This window comes from Primulina huaijiensis, chromosome 5, assembly GCF_012295235.1.
Source record: "Primulina huaijiensis isolate GDHJ02 chromosome 5, ASM1229523v2, whole genome shotgun sequence".
NCBI lineage: Eukaryota > Viridiplantae > Streptophyta > Magnoliopsida > Lamiales > Gesneriaceae > Primulina > Primulina huaijiensis.
Window position 1 is genome coordinate 7,760,420 of NC_133310.1, and position 12,708 is coordinate 7,773,127.

Genomic DNA, 12,708 nt, shown 5'->3' on the forward strand with positions numbered 1-12,708 from the left:
ACATTCGAAGCTCTTTTCTGCCTTATCAGACCCGCTTCAGCTCCCTTCGCTCTGTTCAAAGCATTGGCAAAGTTATTCGGTCTCCCAGTGTTCACCAATGTAAAGATCTCAGGATTCAGCCCATTGATGAACTGATCAGCAACAGCTTCGTCATTCTCAGCAACATGTGGAGCAAATCGCAACAAGGTAGAGAACTTGGCCACATATTCCTCTATGTTCAGTTGACCCTGTCTCAAATTAGCAAACTCTGCTCTCTTGTCTTTCCTGTACGATACTGGGAAAAATCTTTGATAGAATTCAGTCTTAAAGATTTTCCATGTAATAACTGTACCTCGATACTCCAATGCCCTTTTTGTTGCGAGCCACCAAGTCTTTGCAGCATCATGCAACTGGTGCCCGATCAGTCTAACTCTTCGTTCATCTGTATAATCCAATCAATCAAATAACATCTCGATGTCATCCAACCAACTCTCACAATCAACAGATGTCTCAGTTTCTTTCAGAGTCGGTGGTTTGAATGACTGAAATCTCTTCAGCAGCGTTTCCATCGGTGTCGCTGTCACATCCATAGGATTAGCAGAGGTACTACCCTGTTCTGGCATTCTTCGATGAGGCATATCTGATTATCAAAAGGGTTAGCAATCATATTTGACAAATATGTCTCAGTCATCTTCTGATCATCTTACATCTGATCAAGAATCGGTTCTGATTCATTGCTCAAATAATACATGTTACCAATCAAATCAGATAAGTCAAGTAAACATGTATTAAAGCAATAAAACATGCTATCATCGCAAAGGCAGGAAAGAAACTCAATCTACCCCGCTCATTCTCTTCTCTCTCAGTCTAAGGAACCTACAGTTCTGGAACCTACTGCTCTCATATCACCTGCTGTGGGGACCCGGACGCTATTTCATTTCTTAATCATTCTTGGGAATAATTGGATCAATTAAATAAATTGGGTCTAAATTTTTTTTAAAAAAATACAGTTCGGAACATAATGTAATCAATCTGATATACATATCAAAATTAAAAGCACAAGTCTTGTACTACAGTATATCATAACAAACTACGGTTCAATCACTACATATTAAGTGTCAAATCCAATTCTACTTCTGGGCCCGGATCTCCACGCTAATTTGTAATCTCTCATCCTCTTTTCGACCCTGATCCTATCCCACATGTTGTTATGCACACATACTGTAACGTCCGAAAAACCAACCTACGTAAACCACATGCATGCAAAATTATTTTAATTGCTTAATTGTTTTATTTAATTGTTTTTAAATGCTTACATGATATTTATTATATGATTAAATGTACGATTGCATGATTATATGATAATATGACATGATTTCATGAAAATAAGGATTTTACCCGAATATTCGAGAATAGGCAGGGGAAAGGAGACCGGGGATGACCAAGACAAGAATATGTATTTTTATTTAAAAATTGGCAAGGCTTCCTAATATGATTAAAACTGATTTAATTTTTCTAAAAATGTTAGAGTTCGAATTATTTTACGATTCGGACTCGATTTTTCCCGGGAAGCCGGTTTTGGGCAAATAAGGAGTTTTAAAAGATCAAAAATATTATTTTATGAAAACTAATTTTATAAACTTTTATTATTTAATTAATTAAGTGTTATTGGACCCAATTTAATTAATTTAAATCTGCCCAATTACCCTTAAGCATAANTAATTTTATAAACTTTTATTATTTAATTAATTAAGTGTTATTGGACTCAATTTAATTAATTTAAATCTGCCCAATTACCCTTAAGCATAAAAACCCTAAACCAAAGCCTATTTAACTTGTTAATTAAATCTATAAATAATTAATTAGGTCTTCTAAATCTTATTTTCACCCACCAGCAGCCGTGAACACCTTGCACACACTCACAAGTATTTTCAAAAATTTGGGAAGAAAAGAAGCTTGTGTTTTTCGTCGTCCGGTCGTCCAACGTCGCGCCCTCGCCGAAGATCGAATAATCGAGCGTTATAAACGCAAAGGCACGTTTCCTAAACTTCTTTCAAACATCATACAAATCATATTATGTGTGTTTTAATTATTTATGGTTGAATAAAATAGGTATTCGATAATTTTTACGGTAAAACGTTTAATTTCAAAAATACATCGATTTCACGCTTGTTTGAAATTGTTTTTGAATCCAACGGACACGCTGCCAATTTGTGTTAAAATATGAATGAATTAGGGACAAAACATGATAAATTAATCAAGAGAACAAGCAGGAAACCGTAGGAAATTGGAGAAGAAGAACCGTGAGTCTTATTGTGTGTGCAATATTCAAGTGGCTCGATCACTTTGCATGGGCACTTGGGGCTCGACCAGGTGTGGAGGCTGGGTCCTAGGGGTCATGGTTAGGTCCTAGGTAGAGTCCTAGAAGGGCTAGGACTCGCGCTAGGTGGCTGGAGAAGAGTCCTTGCGAGAAAGGACTCTTCCCACGCATGATGAAGAGGGGCCGAGAGATTTCAGAGGGTGGCTCACTATGGGGCTGGGCTAGGTGGTCTATTCGGTGCCTTAGGATGGTCCAGTGATGGTCAGGAGGACTTGGGCTCGGTGGTGGCTCGAGTAGGAACCCCCACGCAGGTAGGAGTCCATACGCCAAAGGAAGGGGTGTGCGCAGCTCATGTTTCTGTGCAGGGTGTAGCGCGGTTCAGGGGCTCGCTTCTGGGGCTAGGGGTGAGTCAGGAGTGTCCTATAGGGTCTAAGATGATGGACAAGGGCTGGGCCAGGGGCTGGAGCGGCTGGGCTGGTCGCTGGCTCAAGTTAGCGCAGGAGAGCTCAAAGGGGCGCAGGTTGTTGTTCTTGGTTCAGAGGTTCGGGGCTTGGGTTCCAGGGCTTGGGCTGGTCTGGGCTGGGTCTGGGCGTGGTCCAGGGAAGGTTAGGGTCATGAGGGGTCAAGTGGTTAAGGGCTGGAAGGGGTCATAGTCAAGATAGGAGTCCTAAAGTACCTATGAAACACACGCCCACACACATGCAGATTTGGTCTCAGTTTCCAGGAGAGTTTGAGCGAGTTAGGGGCTAGGTCCAGGGGTCATGGCTGGTCAGTAGGGTCCCTAGGTGGGTTGGCTCGGGTTTGGCTCGAGGTGGCTCGGACGTGGCTCGAGTATTTTGGAAGATAGCTCGGTGTGTTCGATTATGTGTCAATTTCGAAAATTAAAGAACTAAAATTGAATCCACGGGTCCACAGGTGTGGCTCATGACTTGGAAGGGTAGAATAAATACTAAAAATGTTATGTTTAAAATTTGGAATCAAAATATTGAGTTTTGGAATTTTCCGAGATTTAATCGTCGCACGAAACGCTAATTAAAGAATTAATTGAAAAGCCTAGATTTAAGCTTAATAAAATTATGAAAAATTATATTTAAGCTTAAATAATTATTAAAAGTCTAAGTTTTTAATTTGGGAATTTTATATTAAGGTTTGGTTTAATTCGGGATTAAAACGCATTAATATGTTATATGTAAAGATTAATTTAAAAGTCATGGATTTAAGCCAAATAAAAATATGAGAAAATTCATGTAGGCTTAAATAATTATTTAGAATAATCCCATTTCATTAAAAGTGAGAAAAAGATAAATTCGAGAATTTTTACGTCCAGGGGCAAAACGATCTTTTTACATTTAGGAAAATTCGAAAACGCTTGGCAGCGTACCGAAGGATCATAACGCATGTTAAATGATATTATATGATTTAAAATGATGATTTTGATGATAATATGTATTTTTATGATTTATGGTAAAACTGTGCAATTTTTACTGTTTAAAATGCTATTTTTGGAAAGCTATGTTATTTTATGATTTTAAAAGAAAATGAAAAATATTTTGAGGGATGTGAATTGACTGTGACAAATGATATGATATATGATATATGATTTTGTGGAGATGACGTGAGGGCCAAGGCCCCAGAGGGAACCCATATTCGGGCCAAGGCCCCAGAGGGACCCCGTTTACGGGCCAAGGCCCCAGAGGGACCCCGTCTATGGGAAAAGGCCCCTGAGGGATCCCGACGATCGTATTTCCATGGTGGAGCCTAGTGCCCACCCCCATGGACCATGTGGAGCTAAGACTGCAGTCGACCAAAGGATAAAAGCCAGTCACTTTCAAGGATCAAACTTCACCCAAAATGATATATGATTGAAAGCTTATGATAAAAATGATTTTATGATATATGATTTATGATGATGATTAAAGCTATTTTTAAAATGATTTATTTATGCTTAAAGTTATTTTTAAATGATTTTACGATTTATGATTTAATTATGCTAAAATGATTTTAAAATGGTTTATTTATGTTCAAAAGATTATTTTAAATAAAAATATGGTTTTTAAATGCATGTGAGTGTATATGTATTATTTGCTATCCATGTTTAGAACGTTCTGAGTCATTAGACTCACTAGGTTTGTATGATGCAGGATTTGATGATTTATGGAGGCGGTGACGATTGAGTCGATCGAGTGCAGCAGTACACACCCGAGGGCCTTTATGTTTCCGCACTAGCTAGATAGATTTATGATTTAAAAATTTATGTTAAGGATTTTATTTATAGACATTTTTATGCTTTATTTTTATTGTTAGTTGATCTTTTCAAAGGTCGATTTAGAAAGTTTTGGTTAGTCGATGCTTTAAGATTTTATTTTATGAACTTGAGATTTAAATTGTTAAATTAAAATGATCCATGATTATGTTAAATTATTTTATTTAGAAATTTAGAATTTATGATTTAAGACTAGAAAAAAAAATCGAGGTCGTTTCACATACAAACACAACAACAGCCGGATAACTCCGGTGAGAATAATATTCCCAGTATAAACAATATCTACATGCAATCATATAAACCGATATAAAAGCATGAAACATATATCAATAACATGTATCTAATCTGACAACATGAATCGATATAAAACTGTAAATAAACTCGTGACTCAACATCTCAGACTCGACTCTTCTCTACTCTAGGGATCCCGATTCCTGGACATTGGCACAATATACCGAATCTCCGCAATAGAAATCGATCTGCTCCTACGCAATATCGATATAAACCAACATTCAGTGTCTTGACATATCCACCAAAGACTTGGCACCTCCGCCATTGACTAGGCACCTCTGCCCATGACTCAATACATGCTTTGCTATAACTCAATAGACTAAGCATATCAGTCTCACGAATTGCAAACACCAATGCAATAAAATAAAGTATGTGATTTAGGGAAACTCAAGTCAGATCTAACTCGAGTTATATCTTCCCAGTTTAATATTGATTTATACCTTTTTTCTGTCAGTCTGACGAAATCAAAGTCTTGGATTCGAAGCTGTCAATACTCAATGTCCTTGTGAAGCCTTTGTCGAGAGGATCACGGTACTAAACTCGGATTGAAAATCAGACGGGCGGATCTCGCGAAATCACAATCCTAAAATCTGAGAAGACTTGAAGATTCCTAGGGAGCTTTCCTCATTTCTTTTCCTTGCATCTGACGTGTATGAAGATTTTACATATTATATATGCATGTCAAGGATAGGTGGCTCATTCTTTGTGCTGCATGTCTCGCACATATGCGCGTCTTTCATCGGCGCATATGCGCGAGACCTACTGTCTCGGCGCAACAGAAATCTTATGCTCGCACATATGCGCACCCTCTTCTCGCGCATATGCGCGAGACATACTGTCTCTGCATAAGTTAAGTCCACCAGCTCGCGCATATGCGCACCCTCTTCTCGCGCATATGCGCGAGGTTCTCTGCCTGCCTCGTGCATATGCGCGCCGCGTGTCGCGCATATGCGCGAGGTTTTCTGTCCTCGCACATCACATATCACATGCCAACTCAAATCATGTCTCGGCGTGGTCCTTCTATAATCACATCAATGCATAATCAATAATCTCAGATTAACAGAATAAAAATTTCGGGCATTACAACTAACGCTTAAATTTTCAAGCCCAATATTGATTCAAAATCAAGATTGCGAACATGAAATGTTCTAACAATCTTTCCTTTTTTGATGATCACAAAACTTGATCAATTAAAGAGATTTTAAAATTTTTAAATTTGTTAAAATTTAACTGATTCTCTCCCTTTGTGAGAATCAAAAACATTTTAAACAATTAAAAGAAAATTTCCAGTTTGAGGGATAAAAAAGCTCCCCCTCAAGAACTGAATTCAAAACGAGTTTAATAACATTTTTCAGTTTCGAGGGATAACTTTATAAAAAAACTCTCCCTCAGAAACTGAATTAAAAACTCCCCTTTAAAAAAAATATAATCTTTTCTTTAAATTTTTTCAAAAAATATTTTTATTAATAAAATGCAAATAAACATATCTACTTTATTTCTTTAATTTTTTTTTCAAATAATATTTTTTGAACACAATCATTTATATAATTTTTACATCACTTCCGAAACTATTCCTTAAACTATATATTTATACGGAGAAAATAATCCAAAATTACCATACTCATATTTAATTAATATTGTTGAAAAATAATATTTAAAATGTGTGTATTGAATATTTGAATGTTGAATATTTGAATGTTGAAAATTAGGTAAAATTAGGAGTTGAATATTGAAATTTGTGTGTGATGATGAAGGTAATGATGTAATTTATTTTTGGATTATTTGTAAAAAAATTTTATAAATAGATCTCTCATTTGTGAAGAAAATTACATTTGAGTTGAGAGAAAAATATTATAAAGTGTGTAGTGTGATAATTTTGAGAGTTTGAGATTTTTACTTTTTACCATAAATTTTTACTTTTTCACAACACATTATCAGCACGAAGCTCTAAAAGTCCTCCATATTTTTCCAAGCTCCAAAACAGAAGAAAAAGGTAACAAAAGTAATAATATTTATTTTATTGTTTATTTATTTATTGTTTATATATTTACTATATAATATAATGTTATTATAAATAATAAAAATAAATTTTTCAAAAAACTTGTTATAAATCCTGGGAGGATGTTAAGACGACATCCCACACTCCCGGTAAGAGATACGACAAGTATAAAAGTCTATAAAGTTTTTAAACAAAATATCTTATTACACCTCATTATAAGATTGTGATATGATATACATAATTATTTAAAACATTACTAATATTATATACACCATATTATTACCATAAAATTATAAAAATACATACATTTATTTTCTTGTACACCAACGGTCATAAACGGTAACAAAACGGATAGTTTTTGCCCTATAAATATGATCTCACAAACACATTCAATCACTCCAACTTTCTCTTCTTCTCTAAAAATTATTCTTCATCAAATTTTTGAAGAAAAAACAAGATGGCTTTTACAAAGTTATTTTTAATTATTTTGGTTATAATACTCACGAATCTTGTACTTATCGGAGAATATCCTCCTCATGTGTTTTCTTTGTTTTTACGAATGCTTGTATTTGTTGTTTATCCATTACTTTGTATTGCAGTATTCATTAACTAATAAAATGCATCATAATTTTTTTAGTACCACCATGTCAAACTTGACAAAGCTCGAATTTGTTGCACTCGACATTACGGGGAAAAATTATATGCCATGGACTCTCGATGTAGAAATGCATATTGAGTCATTGGGTCTAAGCGAGACCATTAAAGAAAATGGTATATCTTCATCACAAGAAAAAGCAAAAGCTATAATATTTTTGCGTCGACATCTCGATGAAGGTGTAAAATGTGAATATCTCATCGAAAAAGATCCCATGACTATGTGGAAAGGATTGAAAGAAAGATTTGAACATGTAAGGGAAGTTATACTTCCGACCGCCCGTGATGAATGGAATATGTTAAGATTCCAAGATTTTAAGAAAGTCAGTGATTACAATTCAGTTATGTATCGAATAATCTCGCAGCTAAAATTTTGTGGACATGAGGTCACATAATCGGAAATGTTTGAAAAAACATTTTTCACGTTTCACGCATCAAATATAACTTTACAGCAACAATATAGAGTGCGTGGATTTGCGAGATATTGTGAGCTCATCGCCTGTCTTCTTGTGGCGGAAAAAAACAACGAGCTACTAATGAGAAATCATCAGTCCCGACCCACTGGATAATCAGCATTTCCAGAAATAAATGCTGTAAGTAAAAATGAATTTAAACCTGGAAACCAAAATCAAATTCAAAGACAAGGTTTTGGTCGAGGTCGAGGTCAAGGTCGTGGTCGTGGACGTGGACGTGGAATTGGTCGTGGTCGTGGTCGAGGCCGTGGTTTTGATAACAATAGAGATAGTTATTTTTATAAATCATCTCAAAAGGGCGTCACGAACCACCCACAGAAAAGGCATCATGTGAACATGAGTGTTAATGAAAATCACTCGAAAAGATTTGAAAGTTCTTGTTTCAGATGCGGCACTCCAGGACATTGGTCTCGTATTTGTCGAGCCCCTGAGCACCTTTGCAAGCTCTATAAAGAATCGATAAAGGAGAAAGAAAAAGAGACCAACTTCACTGAGCGAAGTGACCGTTTGAGTGATTCAACTCATTTTGATGCTGCTGATTTTATGAATGATTTCTCTGAAAATGATCAATATGTTGGTGGGATAGAAATGAACAATATTGATGCTGCAGATTTTCTCAATGATTTCTCTGAAAATGAACAATATAGTGGTAGAATATAAATGTACAATAATTTATTTTTCATGTATTTATATGATAATGTTTTATTGTACAATTATGATATGTGTTATATTTAAATATGTATTGTCATTAATTTTTTTTCATTGCATATTTTTTGAAGTTCAAATATGGAAAATGCTATGAGCAAAGCTGAAGTTTGCATACCCGATAGTGGTACAACGCACACTATCCTCCGAGATAAAAGATATTTCTTGGAACTAAAACCAACAAAAACAACGGTGAATACAATATCAGGTCCTGTAGACTTGATTAAAGGATGTGGTAAAGCACAATTTTTGTTACCTAATGGTACAAAATTTTTGATCAATGATGCTTTATATTCACCACAATCGAAAAGAAATTTGTTGAGTTTTAATGATATATATTCCCATGGGTATGATACTCAAACAATGAATGAAGGGAATGAGAAATATATGTGTCTTACCACATATAAATCAGGAAAGAAATATGTGATTGAAAAACTACCAATGCTCCCTACTGGATTGCATTATACACATATACGTCCCATTGAATCAAACATGGTAATTGATAATTCTTCAATATTAACCAATTGGCATGATCGATTAGGACATCCTGGTTCAACAATGATGCGAAGAATTATAGAAAATACACATGGTCATCCATTGAAAGACCAGAAGATCTTTCAGAATAATAAGTTTCAATGTAAAGCATGTTCTCTTGGAAAACTTATTATAAGACCATCACCAGCCAAAATCCAAACTGAATCACCAATGTTTCTTGAACGTATTCAGGGTGATATTTGTGGACCAATCCATCCACCATGTGGACCATTCAGATACTTTATGGTATTGATTGATGCCTCCAGCAGATGGTCACATGTATGTTTATTGTCAACTCGAAATGTTGCATTTGCAAGATTACTTGCTCAAATAATAAAATTGAGGAATCAATTTCCCGATTATACAATCAAGAAAATTAGACTTGATAATGCTGGTGAATTTACTTCCCAGACTTTCAATGATTATTGTATGTCTATGGGAATCATTGTTGAGCATCCTGTTGCTCATGTACATACTCAAAATGGATTGGCTGAATCATTGATTAAACGTCTGCAAATGATTGCTAGACCAATGATTATGAAAACAAAGCTCCCTATTTCTATATGGGGACATGCAATTTTACATGCTGCTTCATTAATTCGCATCAGACCAAGTGCATATCATAAATACTCCCCATTGCAGCTTGCATTTGGTAAAGAACCAGACATTTCTCATCTGAGAATTTTTGGATGTATGGTGTATGTGCCTATTGCACCACCTCAACGAAAGAAAATGGGACCTCAAAGAAAGATTGGAATTTATATTGGTTATGATAGTCCATCGATCATTCGATATCTTGAACCACAGACAGGCGACGTGTTCACAGCACGTTTTGCTGATTGTCATTTTAATGAGGAAATCTTCCCAATGTTAGGGGGAGAACAGAAACATACCGAAAAAGAAATTACATGGTATGTATCATCATTGTTACATCTGGATCCAAGAACAAAACAATGTGAAAAAGATGTACAGCAAATTGTGCACTTGCAAAGAATAGCAAATCAAATACCAGATGCATTTGCAGACACAAAAGGGGTAACTAAATCATATATACATGCTGCAAATGCCCCTGCTCGAATTGAAATTCCGAAGAAACAAATTGAAGATAGTCATGATGTCATTAAACGCCTGAAGCGTGGAAGGCCAGTTGGTTCCAAGGATAAAAATCCTCGAAAAAGAAAATTCATAGAGAAACACAATGATCACAAAATAGAGAATGATGTTCCTGAAGAAACACATAATGATCACAAAATAGAGAATGATGTTCCTGAAGAAACACATGATGATGAAAATGTTTTGTCAGAACCACAAACTGACGAGAATCATGAAATCTCTATCAATTATATTAATACTGGAAAAATATGGAACCGAAAAGATATAGAAGAAATTGATGATATATTTTCTTATAATGTGGCAATCGACATCATAAATGATAATGAAGATCATGAACCAAAATCTTTTGGTGAATGTAAAAATCGGCAGGATTGGATAAAATGGAAAGATGCCATCCAGGTTGAATTGGATTCGCTAAATAAACGTAATGTTTTTGGACCTATAGTCCTTACACCTGAAGGTGTAAAACCTGTTGGATACAAATGGGTTTTTATTCGAAAGCGAAATGAGAAAAATGAAATAGTAAGATATAAAGCTCGACTTGTTGCACAAGGTTTTTCTCAAAGGCCTGGAATTGATTATGAAGAAACGTATTCTCCCGTGATGGATGCAATTACGTTTCGGTATTTGATTAGCTTGGCAGTATCTGAAAATTTAGAAATGCGTCTTATGGATGTTGTTACAGCTTACTTATATGGATCACTTGATAGTAATATATATATGAAAATCCCTGAAGGATTTAAGATGCCTGAAGCACAAAGTTCAAAACCCAGAGAATGTTATTCTGTGAAATTACAAAGATCATTATATGGGTTAAAGCAATCTGGCCGAGTGTGGTATAATCGGCTAAGTAATCACTTGATGAAAAAGGGATATGTAAATAATTCAATATGCCCTTGTGTTTTCATTAAGAAAACAACATCCGGATGCGTAATTATTGCTGTATATGTTGATGATTTAAACATCATTGGAACAAATAATGAAATTCATGAAGTTGTGTCATACTTGAAGGAAGAATTTGAAATGAAGGATCTTGGAAAAACCAAGTATTGTCTGGGTTTACAAATTGAACAAAAAGAATGTGGAATATTTGTTCACCAGACAAATTATACAGAAAAGATCCTTAAACGTTTTAATATGGACAAATCAAATCCTTTAAGTACTCCAATGGTTGTTAGATCATTAAACATAGAAAAGGATCCATTCCGTCCATGTGAAGATGATGAAGATATTCTTGGTCCAGAAGTACCATATCTAAGTGCTATCGGTGCCCTTATGTATCTTACAAATTGTACAAGGCCTGATATATCTTTTGCCGTAAATTTATTGGCAAGATTTAGCACATATCCAACAAAGAGACATTGGAACGGAATTAAACATATATTCCGTTATCTACGAGGAACGACAGACTTGGGACTTTTGTATTCAAAAGATGCTAATCCAAGTATAATTGGTTATGCCGATGCTGGATACTTATCTGATCCACACAAAGCACGTTCTCAAACTGGATATGTATTTACTCGTGGAGGCACTGCAATTTCTTGGCGTTCACAGAAACAAACACTTGTAACAACTTCATCAAATCATGCCGAGATTATTGCACTACATGAAGCAAGCCGTGAATGTGTGTGGTTAAAATCAATGACTCAACATATCCAAATCTCATGCGGATTATCATTCGACGAGAAGCCTGTGATACTATATGACGATAATGCTGCATGTGTTGCTCAAATGAAAGAAGGATACATAAAAAGCGGCAGAACTAAACATATTCCTCCTAAGTTCTTCGCATTCACCAAAGAGCTTGAGAAGAATAAATGTATTGATGTTCGTCACATTCAATCAAGTGAAAATTCATCAGATCTCTTCACAAAGGCACTTCCTACGACAATATTCAGAAAACACATATATAATATTGGGATGCGCAATCTACGAAATTTGTAAAGAATTGTTCGTGGCAACATAAGGGGGAGTTTACGTGACTGCACTCTTTTTCCCTTACTATGGTTTTTTCCTAGTAAGGTTTTTAACGAGGCAGTATAAAAACACGTAATGAAGACAATCATTATGATCATCATCACAAGGGGGAGTGTTGAAAAATAATATTTAAAATGTGTGTATTGAATATTTGAATGTTGAATATTTGAATGTTGAAAATTAGGTAAAATTAGGTGTTGAATATTGAAATTTGTGTGTGATGATGAAGGTAATGATGTAATTTATTTTTGGATTATTTGTAAAAATTTTCTATAAATAGATATCTCATTTGTGAAGAAAATCACAATTAAGTTGAGAGAAAAATATTATAAAGTGTGTAGTGTGATAATTTTGAGAGTTTGAAATTTTTACTTTTTACCGTAAATTTTTACTTTTACAC